General features: G+C 50.0%; 1 long non-coding RNA gene across 1 annotated transcript in view; it reads left to right on the forward strand.

The window, feature by feature from the left end:
* Positions 1–4,259: 4,259 nt before the first annotated feature.
* Positions 4,260–16,222, forward strand: part of LOC140492378 (uncharacterized) — a 59,058-nt gene continuing 47,095 nt past the window's right edge. The window contains exon 1 of the long non-coding RNA XR_011963545.1: positions 4,260–4,466. This is a non-coding gene — a long non-coding RNA (uncharacterized lncRNA). The remainder of the gene's footprint in view (positions 4,467–16,222) is intronic.

Genomic DNA, 16,222 nt, shown 5'->3' on the forward strand with positions numbered 1-16,222 from the left:
TTCGGGAGATAAGTGCAATGTTGACAATCATTTCAGGATAACTAAAATACAGGAGCAGGGATGTACTGCTGAGGCTGTATGAGGCTCTGGGCAGACCCCGTTTGGAACATTGTGAGCAGTTTCGGGCCCCGTATCCAGGGAAGGATGTGCTGGCCTTTGGAGGGGGGTTCAGAGGGGGGTTTACAAGAAGGATCCCCGGGGTGAAGGGCTTGTCACATGGGGAGCGGTTGAGGACTCTGGGTCTGTACCCGATGGGGTTTAGAACGATGATGGGGGTGGGAATCGGATTGAAACGTACAGAATACCGAGAGGCCTGGGACAGAGTTGGGGGGGGGTGGGGAAGATGTTTCCACCGCCCAGAGAGCGACGAGGAACCCGAGGGCACAGCCTCAGGGTGAAGGGACGGACTGAGGTGGGGAGGAATTTCTCCAGCCGGAGGGTGGGGACTCTGTGGGACTCACGGCCCCAGAGGGGTGTGGAGGGGAAGACATGGAGTGTCTTTAAGGACAGAGAGAGAGAGATAGGTTCCTGATTAGTGAGGGGGGTGGGGGTGGAGAGTTACGGGGCTGAGAAACAGGTCAGCCACGATGGAATGGCGGAGCAGACTCGATGGGCCAAATGGTCTCATTCTGCTCCTGTATTGCATGTTCTATGGCCTCTCAGTCATACATATTCTCTCACACATTCACACACTCACTCACTCTTACACACATTGACATTCTGTCTCACACACACTCCCTCTCTCTCTCTCTCCCTCCCTCACACACTCATTCTCTTTCTCTCACACACACATACTCCCTCTCACACTCGTTCTCTCAGTCTCTCTTTCTCACTCTCTCCCTCACACACTCTGTCACACACTCTCTCCCTCTCCCACACTCACTCGATGTCTCCCTCAGACATGATTCTCCCTCACACACGACTCTCCCTCTTTCTACCCCTTCACACACACTCTGACACTCTCTTTCTCTCAGTCTCTCTCTCGCACACTCTCCCTCTCTCACACTCTCTCTCCCTCACACATTCTCTCTCTCTCCCTCCCTCCCTCCCTCTAGCTCACACATTTTTTCTCTCTCTCTCTCCCTAGCTCCCTTTCCCTTACACACACACACACACACTCCCTCTCTCCCTCTCTCCCTCTCCCTCTCTCTCTCTCACACACACACCCAGATAAACTGCAGCAAACACTAATAGCTCAGTCTTGGCCTTATTGAAATTTTAATCACCTCCTCATCCATTATTAAGCAGCTCTGTGCCATCCCTTGGCCCTGGGTATGGACACAATTACAAAGCATCCTCACCCCGAGATTTCCCAGTCCCTGGAAACACTGGCCTTCAGACTGCTCCCTCCATTCTCTCTCTCTCTCTCTCTATATATATATATCTCTCTCTCCCTGCCCCATTCTCTCTATCACTCCCTGAACCCACCTCTCTCCAACCATCTGCCTCTCTCAATCGTTTCACTCCATCTCTCCCCAGTCTCCCATCCTCTCTCTGTTGAGGGGATGGTGGGGAGGATCACAAGAGGCCATTCAGCCCCACCCATGCCTGCTAGCAGCCTGAAAGGAGCTCCAATGATTCCTGTCCTCCCAATCCCGTTCACAATGTCAGTCTCCCCTCCGAGTCAGTCTCTCTCTCTCTCTGGTTATTTTTCAATCCTGTTACAGTGTTCTCTTGTTGCAGTCCCCCACCCCCCCCTCCCTCCTCACTGAAAGGGGGCAAAAATGACGGCGGAAAAACCCCCTGCTCTTGCCTAGAGTTCCTCTCAAACCCAGGGGATCGTGGTGATTCTGAGGGAAGGGATGAGACTGCAGATTCAGGGGGGGGAGTGAACCGCAGACGGTGTGATTTTCTGCAGCTCAGACAGAACCCCAGGGTAGCGGGGGGTGGAGAGAGAGACCTCACTGAGGGTACAACACTCACCTCATTCCCGGAGGATGTCGATCCTGTCCCGTCCAGGGTTCACTTTCCCCGGATTAGCCTCCCTCCTCCGATCTCTCTCTATCTCTCTCTCTCTCTTCCTCTCCTGATTTTCACATGGGCCTCTTTATAAAGGCAGAGGTCAGTCTGTAAAGACGCCCTCAATCACATTCTGACACAGAGAGAGGGAGAGAGGGATGTGGTTTTATTGATCAGGGGAAAGACCATCAATCTCTCTGCAATCACTCCCGGAGCCTTCTAGCTCTCTCTCTCTCTCTCTCTCTGCATATTGCTGCTTCCCTCCCCCTCTCTGTGACTAAATCCCCTCCCTCTTCTCGCTCTCCTCCCTCACCCAGTCCCCATCTCCTTCGTTTCTCTCCAGCACACAGACCTTCGCCCCACGCCCTTTCTCTTATTTTCCCTTTATCCACTCTTTTTCTCTCTCCCCCCCCCCCCCCCACTATTACTCTCTCTCGATCTCTCTTCCCACTCTCCCTCTCTCTCTCCCCACCTTCCCCTCCTCACTCCCTCTCTCACACCCACTCTCCTCCCTCTCTCCCCTACTCTTTCTCCCCCTCTCTCCATCTCTCCTCACACTCTTCCCCCCCTCTCTCCCCCCTCTCTCTTCCCACTGTCCTCCCTCTCTCCCCTACTCTTTCTCCCCCTCTCTCCTCACTCTCCCCCCTCTCCATCTCTCCTCACACTCTCCCCCCCTCTCTTCCCCCTCTCTCTTCCCACTCTCCTCCCTCTCTCCCCTACTCTTTCTCCCCCTCTCTCCTCACTCTCCCCCTCTCTCCATCTCTCCTCACTCTCCCCCTCTCTCCATCTCTCCTCACACTCTCCCCCCTCTCTCTTCCCCCTCTCTCTTCCCACGCTCCTCCCTCTCTCCCCTACTCCTTCTCCCCCTCTCTCCATCTCTCCTCACACTTTCTCTCCCCCTCTCTCTTCCCACTCTCCTCCCTCTCTCCCCTACTCTTTCTCCCCCTCTCTCCTCACTCTCCCCCTCTCTCCATCTCTCCTCACACTCTCTCCCCCCTCTCTCTTCCCCCTCTCTCTTCCCACTCTCCTCCCTCTCTCCCCTACTCTTTCTCCCCCTCTCTCCTCACTCTCCCCCTCTCTCCATCTCTCCTCACACTCTCTCCCCATTCTCTCTTCCCACTCTCCTCCCTCTCTCCCCTACTCTTTCTCCCCCTCTCTCCTCACTCTCTCCCTCTCTCAATCTCTCCTCACACTCTCTCTCCCCCTCGCTCTTCCCACTCTCTTCCCTCTCTTTCTCTCGCTTCCCCTCTTCCCACTCCCTCTCCCTCCCTCTCTCCCCCCCTCTCTCCCCTCTCTCCTCACTCTCTCCCTCTCTCAATCTCTCCTCACTCTCTCCCTCTCTCCCTTGCCACTCTCCTCCCTCCCCAACCCTCTGTGCCCCTCTCTCCTCACTCTTCCCCCCCTCCTTTCCCCTCTCCTCACTCTCTCCCCCTTTGTCTTCCTCCTCTCCTTGCCTCACTCTCACTCTCTCCCCATCCCTCTTCCCTCTGTCCTGACTCTCACCCGCTCTCCTCACACTCTCCTCCCTCCTTCACTCTCTCCATTCCCCCTCTCCTCACTATCTCCCATTTTCTCACGCTATTCCCCCCTCCCTCTCCTCACACTCTTCCCCCTCCCCTTCTCCCTCTCTCCCCAACTCCTCACACTCTCCTCCCTCCTTCACTCTCTCCATTCCCCCTCTCCTCACTATCTCCCATTTTCTCACGCTATTCCCCCCTCCCTCTCCTCACACTCTTCCCCCTCCCCTTCTCCCTCTCTCCCCAACTCCTCACACTCTCCTCCCTCCTTCACTCTCTCCATTCCCCCTCTCCTCACTATCTCCCATTTTCTCACGCTATTCCCCCCTCCCTCTCCTCACACTCTTCCCCCTCCCCTTCTCCCTCTCTCCCCAACTCCTCACACTCTCCTCCCTCCTTCACTCTCTCCATTCCCCCTCTCCTCACTATCTCCCATTTTCTCACGCTATTCCCCCCTCCCTCTCCTCACACTCTCCCCCTCCCTTCTCCCTCTTGGCCCCTCCTCACTTGGTCTCCCTCTCTCCCCATCTCCCTTCCCACTCTCTCTCCCTCTTCCTCCTCTCCATCTCCTTCCCAATCCCTCCCCACCCACCCACCCTCTACGCCCTGCCTACCTGACCCTTTTTCCCCTCAAGGGTACCCCCTTCCCTCTCTCCCACCCACTCGGTTCCCAAACCTCTCCCCTCCCGTCTCTCTCTCCTCTCTCTCTCTCTCTCTCTCTCTCTCTCGCCCCCCCCCCCCCCCCACAACCGCGCCCCTCCTCTGCGACCACAAACACTTCACTCTCATCTGAGTGACAAATTCCTTCAGACTTATTCATAGCCTCAACACCAGAGAGGACCAGGGTGGGAAGCGGCATGTTCCACTCCGCAAACGCATCGGAAAAAGGGGGAAAGACCTGAATTTGCGTAGCGCCTTCCACGTCCACAGGGCAGCCAGCGGGTGGACGACGGGGCACTCTATTCCCACCCCCCCCCTCCAACTCCTCAGGTGCGATGGGGGAGATGCCGCTCTGTACACAGCAAGATCCCAGACCCAGCATGCTGACAACAGGCCAGCTCACCCTGCAATCGCTGATGTTGAACGCGATGGGTCAGCGCAGACACGGAGAGACGTGTCTTTTCGATATAGCCCCCCCCCCCCCCCCCGAAGGGGAATGGGGGAGGGGGGGGGAGGGGTGGTATCATTTACTTGCTCCTGAGGTGGGGGGTGGGTGCAGATAGGGCGCTGTTCCTCAAGCCTCTGACAACAGCATTCGGCTCTTTACTGCACCAAAGGAACAGGCCATTCGGCCCCATTCCACCATTCAGTGGCTCATGCCTTCATTGGTCAGAGTATTGAGTACAGGAGTTGGGAGGTCATGTTGTGGCTGTACAGGACATTGGTTAGGCCACTGTTGGAATATTGTGTGTAATCCTGGTCTCCCTCCTATCGGAAGGATGCTGCAATACTTGAGAGGGTTCAGAAAGGATTTACAAGGATGTTGGAAGGTTTAAGCTGTAGGGAGAGGCTGAACAGGCTGGGGCTGTTTTCCCTGGAGCGTCGGAGGCTGAGGGGTGACCTTATAGAGGTTTATAAAATCATGAGGGGCATAGATAGGGTAAATAGACAAAGTCTTTTCCCTGGGGTCGGGGAGTCCAGAACTAGAGGGCATAGGTTTAGGGTGAGAGGGGAAAGGGACCTGAGGGGCAACGTTTTCACCCAGAGGGTGGTACGTGTGTGGAATGAGCTGCCAGAGGAAGTGGTGGAGGCTGGTACAATGATGGCATTGGATGGGGATATGAATAGGAAGGGTTTAGAGGGATATGGGCCAAGTGCTGGCAAATGGGACTAGATTAAAAGTCACACAACACCAGGTTATAGTCCAACAGATTTAATTGGAAGCACTAGCTTTCAGAGCATTGCTCCTTCATCGCTCCGAAAGCTAGTGTGCTTCCAATTAAACCTGTTGGACTATAACCTGGTGTTGTGTGATGTTTAACATTGTACACCCCAGTCCAACACCGGCACCTCCAAATCGGGACTAGATTAGGTTAGGATATCTGGGCGGCATGGACAGGTTGGGCTGAAGGGTCTCTTTCCTTGCTGCAGGTCTCTCTCTCTGCGACCTAGTTCGGTAGAACTGCCTGCAACTCAACCAGAAATGTATCAACCTCCGACTTGAAATTAATGACTGATCCGCTGAAGAGCAAACGTTTCCCCCACTTTGTGTGTCAAGAGTGCTTCCTGACAAATGAGACGCTTGCCTTCATCCACCGTGCCACAGAGTGGAAGAGCCGGGTGGTGACGTTGGAGTTGTACAGGGCATTGCTGAGACCACAGCTGAGGTAATCTGTGTTGTAAAGGGTGTGAGAGCACTGGAGGGGGTACAGAGAAGATGCATCTGGATGTATCCCTGGGATGGAGACATTGAGTTGGCAGGAGAGATTGGATGGGCTTGGATTGGTTATCTTTAGACAGAGAGGCGGGATTGAGGTGTGGGAGATTGCGAGGAGTATGGGACAGGGCGGATCGAGAGTAGCTGCTCCCCTTGGTTAGGGGCTCCCTCACCAGAGGGGGATAGTTTTAGGGTGGGGGGGGGGCAGGAGGTTTGGGGGCGTGTGGTGGTTTGGGGAAAAAAACTTTCCCACTCAACGGGAATCCAGAATGCACTGTCTGGGAAGGTAACGGAGACCGGAAACATAAAAAAAAAATGTGGATGAGCAATTCAAATATCATTAACATTCAAGGGTCTGGGAAATTGGGATTATTGGACTTTTAGCGTAATTTAGGCACTCCATTTTGATTCCTTGCCTTAAAGGAGGCACTATGATGAAAAAATAAAAGTTCACATTATCACCAACCTCAGGAAGGTTTATATCATGTCCTCATCAGGACACTCTGCAAGAATACGCATGTTAAAAGGAAAACTGCATTTGTATTATAAAGGGATGAGAGTGCTGATTGGTTGGCAAACGATTGCTAGGGCATTGACATGGCACCAAGGCGATGATGACTGACATTTAACTGACGGGGTTTTGGTGAGTGGATTAGGATTGCCGGTCAGGTTAACGGTATAGAAGCTCCATATGTGAATCCTCACAGCCCTGTTCTTTGTACACAGAAAGATTTTGTGCGCACTGTACCTACTTCAACTCAACACAATGGGGGGACTGCAATTCTTGGCTTTGTTTCTTAGACCAATCCCAGTTTAACACTTAAACAAAGCTTGGAAGTTAACTGTCGGTCATCTGCTATCTGGTGCACTGCCCTTGACAGTGTGTCTGCCAACCAATCAGCATTCTCTTCTTGCACTGATTAAATGCTGTTTTCCCTTGACACTGGCTTTTCTTGCAAACTGTCCTGATGTGCAGAAAGCTCCGCCTTAATATGTTTTTTCTCCTAACTGTGAGTTGTTTGTGGAATCTCACTGTGCCTGCATTTTAGCTTCGGGGTTCCCTGTATTACACACTTCAAGGGGTGGTTTCTCACAGAGTCATCTAGCACAGAAACAGACCTTTCCATCCAACCAATCCATAATCCCAAACTAAGCTACTTTCATATCCCTCCAAACCTTTCCCATTCCTGTACCTAGTGTCGAGAGAGTGGTGCTGGAAAAGCACAGCAGGGTCAGGCAGCATCCGAGGAGCAGGAGGATCGACGTTTCGGGCAGGAGCCCTTCTTCAGGATTCCTGATGAAGGGCTCATGCCCGGAACGTCGATTCTCCTGCTCCTCGGATGCTGCCTGACCCGGCTGTGCTTTTCCAGCACCACTCTCTCGACTCTGATCTCCAGCCTCTGCAGTCCCCACTCGCTCCAATTCACGAACTTACCCAAATGTCTTTTAAACATTGTAACTGTATCCACATCCACCACTTCCTCAGGAAGTTCGTTCCACACGCGAACCACCCACTGTGTTTAAAATCTGCCTCTCCTGTCTTTTTAAAATCTCTCTCCTCTCACCTTGAAAGTGTGCTCTCTAGTCTTCAAACTCCCCCACCCCAGGGAAAAGACGCCCTATCTGTACGCCTCATTATTTTATAAACCTCGATAAGGTCACTGCTCAACCTCCTGTACTCCAGTGATCAATAAGCTCCCAGTCTACCCAGCCTCTCTGTATAACCCAAACCCTCCATTCCCTGGTAAATCTCTTCTGAACCCTCTCCAGTTTAATAATCACCTTCCTATAACAGGGGGACCAGAACTGGACACAGTTCTCCAGAAGAGGCCTCACCAATGTCCTGTATAACCTCAACCTGACGTCCCAACTCCTGTACTCAAAAGTCTGAGCGTTGAAGGCAAGCGTGCTAAATGCCTTCTTAACCACCCTGTCTACTTGTGACACAAACATTGAAGAATTATGTACTTGCACCCCTAGATCTCTCTGTTCTACAACACTAGCCAGGGCCCTACTTTAAGTTTGTATATGTTCTGCCCTCATTTGTTTTACCAAAATGCGTTGCCTCCCATTTATCTAAACTAAACTCCTTCTGCCCCTCCTCAGCCCATTGACCCAATTGATCAAGATCCCCAGACAACCTTCTTCCCCGTCCACTATGCCGCCAATCTTGGTGTCACTCACAAACTTACTAACCATGCCTCCTCTGTCCTTCTCCAAATGACAAACAAAAGTGGACCCAGCACCGATCCCTGTGTCTCTGCTCTGAACACCACCCCTCCACCACTGCCCACTGTCTCTTCCCGTCAAGCCAATTTTGTACCCAGTTAGGAAGCTCGCCCTGTGCGATCTAACTTTACTGGATGCAGGACCTTGTCAAAGGCTGTCCTATGATGACAGAAGGTGCTACAGAAATGCAATTCCTTGTGTTTGGAGCAGAGTTGCTGTAATTCCACCCTCCAGCCAGTGGTGGCACCTCAGTGCACCGTTTGTACTTCCCAGTCAACTTTTGTGAAGTTAAAAGTCACACGGCATCAGGTTATAGTCCAACAGGTTTATTAGGAAGCACTAGCTTTCGGAGTGACGCTCCTTCGTCAGGTGGTTGTGGAGAATAAGATTGTAAGACATGTGCAGTATAAGATTGTGTCTTCTAGTCTTATTCTCCACAATCACCTGGTGAAGGAGCAGCGCTCCGAAAGCTAGTGCTTCCAATTAAACCTGTCGGACTATAACCTGGTGCTGTGTGACTTTTAACTTTGTACACCCCAGTCCAACAATAGCATCTTCAACTCATAACTTCTGTGAAACTCTGCTTTCTACTGCTTTGCAAATGGATATCGGTTAATCTTAAACCAAGAATAACAGTATTAAACCGTGGTATTGTATAGGAAGGAACGCAACATGAAGTGTACTTAAGTGCCCATTGCAAAGGGTGTTTGTGCTTGGGTACCTGTGTCTATAGGAGACAGTGAGGACTGCAGATGCTGGAGGTCAGAGTCGAAGTGTGTGGTGCTGGAAAAGCACAACCGGTCAGGCAGCATCCGAGGAGCAGGAGAATCAACGTAACGGGCATAAGCTCTTCATCAGGAATGAGGCTGGTGGGCCAAGGGGGCTGAGAGATACATAGGAAGATGGGGGTAGGGGTGAGGTCACTGGGAAGGTGATTGGTCGATGGGGGAGGAGGGTGAACGTGATAGGTCAGAGAGGAGGGTGGAGCAGATAGGTAGGGAGGAAGGAGGACAGGTCATGAGGGCGGTGCTGAGCTGGAGGGTTGGGACTGGGATAAGGTGGGGGGAGGGGAAATGAGGAAACTGGTGAAATCCCCATTAATGCCGTTTGGTTGAAGGGTCCCAAGGAGGAAGGTGAGGCCCCCTTCCTCCTGGTGTCAGGTGATGGAGGAGGCCCAGGACCTGCATGTCTTTGACGGAGTGGGAGGGAGAGTTAAAGTGTTCGGTCACGGGGCGGTGGAGTGTGTGTGTCCCAGAGATGTTCCCTAAAGCACTGTGCAAGTTGGCGTCCTGTCTCCCCAATGTAGAGGAGACCGCATCGGGAGCAACGGAGACAGTAAATCTATGATGGATGTGGAAGGCTCCTTTGGGGCTTTGGATGGAGGTGGGTGGGGGGAGGTATGGACGCAGGTTTTGTAATTCCTGCAGTGTCAGGGGAAGGTGACAGGAGGGGAGGGTGGGTTAGTGGTTGGGGGGGGTGTCGTGGATCTGACAAGCGAGTCGCGGAGGGAATGGTCGCTCTGAAACACAGAAAGAGGTGGGGAGGGAAATATATCCCTAGTGGTGGGGTCCAAGGAGCAGGAGAATCAACATTTCAGGCATAACACTGTCTCAATAGCAAGGCTGACCAACTGATATCAATTTCACGTTATCCTAATGTACAACACTTTTCCCTGTATTATAGAGTCAGACGGTGTGGAAGCAGACAAACATGTGACAATAAACAAATTTTAACATGCCAAACATTGTGTCCACACCCTATCAATAAAAAAGATCTGCATTTCTGCAGCACCATTCACATCCTCAGGGCATCTCAAAGTACTTTGCAGCCAAGAAAGTTTGAGTTCTAGGAAGTGCAGAAAGAGATCCCCTCTCTTTGTTCTGCTCCCCAGGTGATAGTAATGCCAAACAAATCAGACCCCAGCGTAAAATCTGGCTTGATGGACCACAATTTTTAAAATAATTTCTTTCTGTTCCAACCATATTCACGAGAAGTTTGTGATGTTCCTCTAACAGAAAAAACACCTGCATTTATTCAATGTAAGTGAAAAATGAACTCTGTTCCACTGTACCATTGGATACAGTCACTTCATCGATTTCAGAAGGTGGGGTTCAACCCTTTTATCCTGACAACAACCTTAAGGACACCCAAACCCCAGTGAATGTGGTCAGTCCACATTAATGCTTCTGTTCTACTGATATCATTTTGGTAAATTTCTGCATTAATTTAATGCTACTTTCTTTAATTAGTGACTCTATACAACACCCTTTAAGCGAGCTGCTAACTTAGCTCACTTACTGCTTAACTTGTGTTCCTTAACCAAGTTGTTTTATAAGATTACTTCCTCTGTGACACCTTTTGTTTCCTGTTCTCTTGCAAACAGTTCCAGACTTTCCTCCAGCCCAAATACTCATGTTAATGGCATTTTCTGTCTGCCTCTGAGTGAATGAACGTCTCTCTCTCTCTCTCTCTCTCTCTGGGTTGTAAAGCTCAAGTTAGTGAATGCCCTTGCAATTATCTCTCCAGACGGCTTGCTGTTCATTTAACTGCTGGGTCCACTTTTGTTCATCATTTATATAAATGATTTGCATAAGAATTTAGGAGGTATGGTTAGTAAGTTTGCAGATGACACCAAACTAGGTGGTATAGTGGACAGTGAAGAAGGTTAACTCAGAGCATAACAGGCTCTTGATTCGATGGGCCAATGGGCTGAGAAGTGGCAGATGGAGTGTTGCTGAACAAAGAGACCTTGGAGTGCAGGTTCATAGCTCCCTGAAGGTGGTGTTTGCAAGGTTTCCCATGGGAGACTGGTTAGCAAGGTTATATCTCACGGAATACAGGGAGAACTATGCATTTGGATACAGAACTGGCTCAAAGGTAGAAGACAGAGGGTGGTGGTGGAGGGTTGTTTTTCAGACTGGAGGCCTGTGACCAGTGGAGTGCCACAAGGATCAGTGCTGGGTCCACTACTTTTCATCATTTATATAAATGACTTGGGTGTGAGCATAAGAGGTATACTGAGTAAGTTTGTAGATGACACCATAATTGGAGGTGTAGTGGACAGCGAAGAAGGTTACCTCAGATTACAACAGGATCTGGACCAGATGGGCCAATGGGCTGAGGAGTGGCAGATAGAACTTAATTTAAATAAATGTGAGGTGGTACATTTTGGAAAGGCAAATCAGGGCACGACTTAAATGGTAAGGTCCTAGGGAGTGTTGCTGAACAAAGAGACCTTGGAGTGCAGGTTCATAGCTCCTTGAAAATGGAGTCGCACATAGATAGGATAGTGAAGAAGGCGTTTGGTATGCTTTCCTTTATTGGTCAGAGTATTGAGTACAGGAGTTCTTCAGGCCACTTTTGGAATACTGCATTCAATTCTGATCATCGCCGCTGTAGGAAGGATGTTTTTAAACTGGAAAGGGTTCAGAAAAGACTTACAAGGATGTTACCTGAGACTGGAAGGTTTGAGTTAGAATGAGGAGGTGGGACTCCACTCACTGGAGTGTTGGAGGCTGAGGGGTGACTTTATAAGATCATGAGGGGCAAGGATAAGGTGGATGGTCAAGGTCTTTACCCCAGGGGTAAGGAGTTAGAGGGATCTGGGGCAAATGCTGGCAATTGGGACTAGATTAATTCAGGATATCTGGTCGGCGTGGATGTGTTAGGCCGAAGGGTCTGTTTCTGTGCTGCATATTCTCTATAACTCTAAGTTTATTCCACACACGAACCACCCTGTGTGTAAAAACGTTGTCTCTCGTGTCTTATTTAAATCTCTCTCCTGTCATCTTAAAAATGTACCCCCTGTGACTTGAAATCCCCCACCCTAGGGAAAAGACACCTCCCGTTAACTCTATCTATATCCCTCATGATTTTATAAACCTGTATAAGATTACCTCTCAACCTCCTACTCTCCGGTGAAGAAAGTCCCAGCCTACCCAGCCTCTCTGTATAACCCAAACCCTCCATTCTCTGGTAAATCTCTCCTGAACCCTCTCCAGTTTAATAATCACCTTCCTATAACAGGGGGACCAGAACTGGACACAGTTCTCCAGAAGAGGCCTCACCAATGTCCTGTACAACCTCAACATGACGCCCCAACTCCTGTACTCAATGCTACAATGATAAATCAGAATAGATTGAAAGTAACACTGGGTCGGCAGTCAGAAAATTCCACAGGCGAAGCAATTAACTTACCCGCAGCTCCCCCACCAGGATCATCTGTTGCACCAACTGTGCAGCTTTTCAATCACAGAATCGTGACAGACATATTCCCCATCGTCATCACAGATTGTGTCTCAAACCCAGGGTAAACTTGGCTTAGAGCTCAGTCCTCTCCCTCCCCCCAACACACACTCACTCACTCTCTCTCACACACACACTCTCTCACACACACACTCTCTCTCTCACACACACTCACACTCACACACACACTCTCTCACACACACACTCACACTCTCTCTCTCACACACTCACTCTCTCACACACACACACTCACTCCCTCACACACACTCACTCTTTCTCACACACATACACGAACACACACACATACACTCACTCTCTCTCGCACACACACTAACACCCGCACACACTCACTCTCACACACACACACTCTCACACACGCACACACACACTCACACTCTCTCTCTCTCACACACACTCTCTCTCCCACACACACTCACACTCTCTCTCCCACACACACTCACACTCTCTCACACACACACACTCACACTCTCTCACACACACACTCACACACACACTCACTCTCTCACACACACACAAGCACACTCTCTCACACACACTCTCTCACACACACACACTCTCTCTCACACACACTCACTCTCACACAGACACACTCTCACACAGACACGCTCTCACACACACGCACACACACTCACACTCTCTCTCTCTCACACACACTCTCTCTCCCACACACACTCACACTCTCTCTCACACACACACTCACTCTCTCACACACACACACTCACACGCTCTCTCTCACACACACACACTCTCTCACACACGCACACTCATACTCTCTCTCTCACACACACACACTATCTCTCACACACACACACACACACTCACTCACACACACATACTCACACTCTCTCACACACACACTCACACTCTCTCACACACACACTCACACACACACTCACTCTCTCACACACACACACTCACACTCTTTCACACACACACACTCTCACACACTCACTCAATCACTCACACACACACACTCACGCACACACTCACACACACTCTCACACACTCACCAATCACTCACACACACACTCACTCACACACACACACTCACTCTCTCACACACCACACACTCACTCTCTCTCACACTCATCACTCACTACTCTCACACACACACTCACTAACACTCTACATCTCACACACTCTCTACTCGCACACACTACACTAACAGCGCTCACACACACACACTCTCTCCGCACACACACTAACACCTCGCAACTCACACACACACTCCCTCACACTCTCTCACTCACTCACACGCTACTCATCACACACAACTCACTCATCACACTCTCTACTCACACTATCATCACACACACACTATCACTAACACAATACTCACACACACACTATCACTCACACACTCTCTATCACATCCACAACTACTAACACACACTATCACACTCACACGTCTTCTCTCAACATCTCACACTAACACTCACACACACTCACACTCTCTCACACACACTACACTCACACACACTCACACTCACTAGACACACTAACACTCTCTCACACTCACACACTCAGACACCTAACTCACTCACAACACTACAACACACATCTCTCTCACAACACACTATCACTCACTCACACACACTCTATCACACACACACACTCTCTCGCACTCACACACACACTAACACACACATACTCACATACACACTAACACTCACACACACACTCACTCTCTGTCACACGCACACTAACACACACACACACTAACACTCACACATTCTCTCTCTCACACACACACTAACACTCACATACACACTAACACTCACACACACTCACTCCCTCACACACACTAACACACACACACATATCAACACACACACACACTCACACACACAGACATACTCACTCTCTCTCACACACACATTCTAACACTCACACACACACACTCATTCTCTCACACACACTAACATACACAAACACACACACTCACACACATGCTAACACACACACTCACACAGACAGAGACACACACTAACACTCAAACGCACACTAACACTCGCACACACTCTCTGTCACACACACATGAACACTCACACACACACTCACTCTCTTACAAGCACACACTAACACACACACTAACACTCACACAAACTCACTCTCTCACACACACACACACTAACACATGCACACACACACACTAACACTCAGACTTTCTCACACTCAGGCACACACTCACTCTCTCACAAACACACACTAACACACTCACACACACACTCACTCTCTCACAAACACACACTAATACACACACTAACACTCAGACACACTCACTCTCTCTCTCACACACTAACACTCACACACGCACACATACTAACACTCACACACAGACACACTCACTCTCTCTCACACATACTAACATTCACACGCACTCACTCACACACACTCTCTCTCTCACACACACTAACACTCACACACACACACACACTCACTGACACACACTCTCACACACACACACTCACTCTCTCTCACATATACACACGCTCACTCTCTCACACACACTCACGCACTCACACACGCTCACACACACTCTCTCACACACACACTAACATTCACACACACACTCACTCTCACTCACACACACTCACACAAACACACTCAATCTCTCACACACACACTCACTCTCTCTCACACACACACTCACTCTCTCTCGCACACACACTCACTCTCTCTCACAAACACACTAACACTCACACCCACTTACACTCACTCACACGCACACATTAACACTCACACACACTCACACACTCACTCACCCACTCTCTCTCACACAGACATGCTCACTCTCTCTCACACACACGCACGCACTCACACACACACTCACTCTCTCTCTCTCACACACACACACTCACTCTCACACACTCACTCTCTCGCATACACACTAACACTCACACACACTCACTTTCACTCACACACACTCTCTCTCACACACACACTCACTCTCTCTCACACACACACACTAACATTCACAAACACACAGACACACTCACTCTCTCACACACACGCACACTAATACTCATGCACACACACACATACCAACACTCACCCACGCAGACACACTCACTCTCTCTCACACATACTAACACTCACACACACACTCACACACAGACACACTCACTCTCTCTCACACACACACAAACACTCACACACACACACTAACACTCACACATGCTCACACACTCACTCTCTCTCTCTCACACACACACGCATTCTCTCTCACACACACTAACACTTACACACACTCACTCACACACACACACACACACGGACACACTCACTCTCTCTCTCACACACACTCACTAACACTCACACACACACACACATAGGCATACACGCACGCTAACACTCACACACTCACACACAGACACACTCACTCTCACACACACGCACACACTAATACACACACTCTCTCACACACACACTAACACTCACACAGACACACTCACTCTCTCTCACATACACACACTAATACTCACACACACACTCACTCTCTCTCACATGCACACGCTAACACTCACATACACTCACACACACTCTCTCTCAGACTCACACACACTCTCTCACAAACACACACTAACACACACACGCTAACACTCACTCACACTCACTCTCTCTCTCACACACACGTACACTAACACACACACACTAACATTCATACACACACATAGACATACTCACTCTATCTCTAACACACGCACAAACACACCAACACATACACATTCACTCTCTCTCACACACACACTAACATTCACACACTGTCACACTACCTCTCTCTCACATACACACACTAACACTCACACACACTCACTCTCTCTCACACGCACACACTAACACTCACACTCACCTATGCACACTAACATTTACA

This window comes from Chiloscyllium punctatum, chromosome 21 (genome assembly GCF_047496795.1).
Source record: "Chiloscyllium punctatum isolate Juve2018m chromosome 21, sChiPun1.3, whole genome shotgun sequence".
NCBI lineage: Eukaryota > Metazoa > Chordata > Chondrichthyes > Orectolobiformes > Hemiscylliidae > Chiloscyllium > Chiloscyllium punctatum.